The following is a 5,407-nucleotide window of genomic DNA, read 5'->3' as shown; positions in this document are numbered from 1 at the left end:
TTTTTGTTTTTGCTTTTTGTTGACCCAATTATACATATTTTTCGGTGTATGCAGTATGTTATTCATTTTGGTATTATAATCCCTTCTTTGTTTTATGCACACAATACACAGAGAATGCATTAAAAAACATATTTAAATATGCCACGAAAAAAAAAAAAATAAAATAACCCGTTTTCCAACACCAAGCGAAACAACAGCCACCAATGGCTGCCACGCTTCTTCAGTTTCGCCGAAAAGACCGCAATTAATGCATGCCAAAAATTTCGTATGAAAAAACCAAAAACGACAACGAAAATAACAACATCAACGACAGGAATAAAAATGTGTCTTTTGTGTGGTACTTGCGGCAAAAATGCCAGCCTTTGTATTTAAACATCATCACACAAATGAACAACGGACACCAAAAACAAACAGAAATGGAAAAAAACTGAAATGAAATACCAAAAAAATATTTTTCAATATTCATGTACGCCAAAAATGTCGCTTTATTATACTTATATGTAAATGTCTATGCTAGTGTGTGTGTGTGTGTGTGTGTGTGTGTGCATTGGCTTGTTTTTAATACACATATTATATGAGGAAAGAGATCTCTATGTATATGTAAATATGTGAATGAGTTTCCGGTATTTCAAACGGAAGTTATTATTCAGAAGAGTTTTTTTCACTCTCTCTCTCTCGGTATTTTTGGTAATGAGAGGTATTTTACAATTTGTATGGAATTTCATACACAGCATGAAGGCTTTTGGATATTGGTTTTCAAAAAAAGGAAGAGAAAACTCTATTCGGTTATTAAAACCACAAAATTGAGCTGTGTGAGAAATTACACACACACACAAATAGTTTGAGGAAGGAAATGGTAGCGTATATTTGTTTTGTTTGATGACAATTTTTTTTTTCGATTTGACTATGGGATTTGTGAAGGTACAAAACAATAGAAGCCTCCTTTGTACCAACAATCCATGCATTTTTAAACAATTTATGACGCATCCCTTCTAAGGATAACAAAATTATTTTTTTATAGAAATTTCGAGGCCATCTTTCTAAGAAAAAGACGTGGACATTTAGAGAAATCATTTCCAAATATAATGCGCTGGACTGTCTTAATAATTTTTAAAGCCTTTTTTTTTAGAACAATGCGAGAATTTTTTAAATAATATTTGAAGGCCTTCTTTCTATGGATAATGTTTTTTTTTTTAAAACCTTCTAAGGATAATGCAATGCATTTTGCAGGTGATATTTAAAGGGTCTTTGAAAGTGTCCTCTTTAAGGATAAAGTGTTTATTAATACGTTTTGGGGCCTCTTTGCTAAGGATAACGAGTTGATTTTTAAAAGAATCCTAATTCCTCGTTTCTAAAGATCCTAATCCTGAGGAAAAGGGGTGGTTTTTTTTTAAGAATTTTTGAAGCCACAATTTTACGGAAAAGGCGTGGATTTCTCAAGAATTGTTGAAGCCGCCATCCAACGGAAAAGGCGTGGATTTTTCAAGAATTGTTGAAGCCACCATCCCAAAGGAAAGGTCGTGGATTTTTAAAGAATTTTTGTTGCCATCATTCTAAGGGAAAGGCGTGGATTTATAAAGAATTTTAATGCCACTATCCTAAGGAAAAGACCGGGATTTTTAAAGAATTTTTGATGCCATCATTCTAAGGGAAAGGCGTGGATTTATAAAGAATTTTAATGCCACTATCCTAAGGAAAAGACCGGGATTTTTAAAGAATTTTTGATGCCACCAACCTAAGGAAAAAGCGGGGATTTTTAAAGAATTTTTAAATTTTAAATTTTTAAATAATTTTTAATGCCACAATACTAAGGAAAAGGCGTGGATTTTTCAAGAATTGTTGAAACCACCATCCTACGGAATAGGCGTGGATTTTTAAAGAATTTTTGATGCCACTATCCTAAGGAAAAGGCGGGGATATTTAAAGAATTTTTAATGCCACTATCCTAAGGAAAAGACCGGGATTTTTAAAGAATTTTTGATGCCATCATTCTAAGGGAAAGGCGTGGATTTATAAAGAATTTTAATGCCACTATCCTAAGGAAAAGACCGGGATTTTTAAAGAATTTTTGATGCCACCAACCTAAGGAAAAGGCAGGAATTTTTAAAGAATTTTTAGAGGATTAATATCTAAGCATAATGCCTGCATTTTTAAAGAATATTTGAGGCCACTTTTATAAGAAAAAAGGAGAACGTGCAAAAAAAAATTGGAGAATCTTTTTACGGATAATGAACTGGTACTGTTTAGAAAAATTCATAAATCCCCTGTTTAGGGACAATATATTAATTTTTAAGAATTGTGTAGGACTCCTTTTTCCTAAGGATAATGTTTGGATTTTCCAAAAATCCTAAAGGCTCCTTTCGAAGTATAAAGCTTGGATTTTTAGGGATTTTTAAGGCCGCCTTTCTAAGGAAAAGGCATGGACTTTCCAATTTCTCTTTATAAGGATAAAGAATTTTTGAAGCCAACAATTTTGGATAAAGCTTGGACTTAAAAAACGTTGAGACGTCATTTCTAAGGATAATGCGTGGCCTTGTTTGAAGCCTACATTTCTACAGACAATGCGTGGATTTTGTTAAGAGTTTTTGAGGCCTTCATCCTAGGGACGATGGGTGGTTTTCTAAAGAATTTTTAAATCGTTTAAATGGTCCTTTCAAAGCATAAAGCGTGAATATAAAAAAAAAACTTGAGGACACATTTCTAAGAAAAATGCATGAACTTTATAAAGTCTCTTTCTAAGGATAAAGCGTTGATTTTGTAAGGAATTCTTAAGCAATAATTTAAGGATAAAACTTGATTATTAAAAACAATTGAGGGGTCCTTTCTAAGAATAAAACGTCATATTGTTTATAGCAGACAATGCGTGGAATTTTAACGAGTTTTCGAGGCCTTCTCCCTATGGATGGTGCGTAAATTCCTTAAAATGTTTAAGACCATCTTTCTAAGGATAAAAGATGTATAAACAATTAAAATAGGAGAGGATTTCAAAAGATTTTTAAAGCCCTACTTTCTAGGGATAATGTGTGGGTTTTTGATTTGTTGGAACGTGTCGTATGTTAAAAAAGATTAGCATCTCATATGCAGCCAAGACGTTGATTTTTAAAGAGTTTTTGAGGCCGTTTTTAAAGCTAGAGTTCGGATTATTTGCGGACTTTTTAAAAAGAATATGTGTGGATTTTAAAGATATTTTAAGGATTCTGTTATGAAGCCAAAAGTTTGATTTCTAGTGAACTTTTGACGACTCTTTTAAAAAGGAAAGGAGTGGGGTTTTTAAGCATAATTTAAGGATTTTCCAAAAAAATTAAAACTGAATTGTTGAGGATATTTGATGATTTTTTTACAAAAAAAAAAAAAATCATGGATTTGTAAAGATTTTGTGAAAATTGTAAGACAAAGATAAAAAGTGAATATTGTGAGAATCCTTAGAGGACTTTTAAGGAAATATGAGGAATTTATTTGGAAAGGCCAAGGAGTGGCTCTTTTAGAGTTTTTTTGAGAATTTATTTACAAAACTTATTCGTGATATTTAAAGGATATTTTTTAAGAATTTTATACAAAGCCAAGGAATGATTGTTTTAATAGTTAAGGACTTTTACAAAACCAAAGTTTGAATTTTAAAGTTTTTTATAAGGACAATTTCCCAACGCACATGTACATATAGTTTTTTTAGGATTTTGAGGACCTTGTAAGAATCTCCTTACAAGCCAAGGCGTATATTTCTTCTAGGAACTTTTGAGGACATTTTTCAAAGCCACAGCATCCATGTTTAAGGATCTCCTGAAGTTTTTCTTACAGAGATTTTTTTAATTCTCTCTGAAGTTTTTAATAAAAATATGAAACATGGATGTTTTAAGGATACTTTGGAGGACTTTTCTAAAAATCCTAAGAATTCATGAGAAAAATCAAGTCGTGACTTTTATAAGATATTTTGAAGAATTTTGTACAAAGCCAAATGGTAAATGTTTTAAGAATTCTCCATGCCTACGAGGCGTGGATTTTTTATCCTCTTCCAAGCCTACAAGGTGTGTATTTTATAAGCCTTTTCCATGCCTACAAATCGTGGATATTTTAAGTCTGTTCCAAGCCTATAAATCGTTTTCATTTTTACAATTTTTTATTTTTTATGTTTTTTATGTCCTCGTAAGTCCACGAATAGTGGATCGCCTCTTTCAAGCCTACAATTCCAGTATTCTCACCTCAAGATTCAAGAGAAAAACTTCTAAAGTTTCGAGAGTATATAAAAGTGTTCCATAGGAGAACATTCCTTGCCACCATTTTTTACTAACCCAATTTAATGTGTTTCTTCTTTATTTTTTCTTTATTAACTGAATCTACTCCCACAACAGGAAAACCGTGTCATTAGTATTACATCTGTCACGCTAAGTAATCCAATAACATATCACCCTGAAATGTTATTAAAGTCAGGTTATAAGTATTTTCCTACGAAACACCACCTCCACTGCTGCCACCCTTCACACCACCAAACCAGCAATCATAAGTGTGTATATGCGTGCAAGTCACCGCTCACATAAAAGTCACTTCCTCTATAAATTTATAACTGGTATTTTGTGTTAATTATCTTATTAAGCGGGCCCAACCCTAATACTCTAAGTGGCTGACCGAAAGTCATTTAAAGAGACACATAAGGCTATTATGTGCAAAACTATATTTATCTATATAGAAAAATCAACGCACACACACATACATAGCCACACTTAAGAGTGGAAAAGTGTGGGTAAACGATTTAAAGGACTTTGGTGTTTTTTTACTCCTCCTCCTTCTTCTGCCTCTTTTTTCTATTACTCTTTCTTCTCAACAACTTGATGTCTGTGATTTTTTTCTTATATCTACTTGATTTTCATTTCCCATGTAGCTGTTGTGGAGAAAAAAGAAAATTCATATAATAATACTTTTACCTTTCTCTAAAAAGCTTATGAAACTAATTACTCGCACCACCACCCAGAATGAAACAATCTCCCTCTCTCTCTCTATCCGACTATCAGCAGTTCCTTTTATCTGTAACAAATGATTTTTTGCGAGTTGCAATCATTTTATACGATGGGTGGTGGTATGTGGTTAGTTACAGAAGGTTATTAAAAGATAAGGACTTCATTGTACATAAATTTAATATATGAATGGCTTGGGTTTGAAAATAAGCAACAATTATTGGATTTCATAGAAATGAGGCTATTTGGACTTTAATTAAGTGAAAACATTATTATTTTCATATGTTTAAATATTATTTTTTACAACTTTAGATTTTGATAACTACTTTAAAGAGCATTACTCGTAGATTTTTTAAAAAATATTTTTTATGGTAATATCTATTGATTCTACTCATTTTTTAGACCCCATCTATGAAGCCAAGGCGTGGTTTTTTGTAGAGTTTTTTAAACCTCATCTATGA

The sequence above is a fragment of the Musca domestica genome, unplaced genomic scaffold, assembly GCF_030504385.1.
Source record: "Musca domestica strain aabys unplaced genomic scaffold, Musca_domestica.polishedcontigs.V.1.1 12, whole genome shotgun sequence".
Lineage (NCBI taxonomy): Eukaryota > Metazoa > Arthropoda > Insecta > Diptera > Muscidae > Musca > Musca domestica.
Note: the sequence above shows the minus strand (reverse complement) of the source record.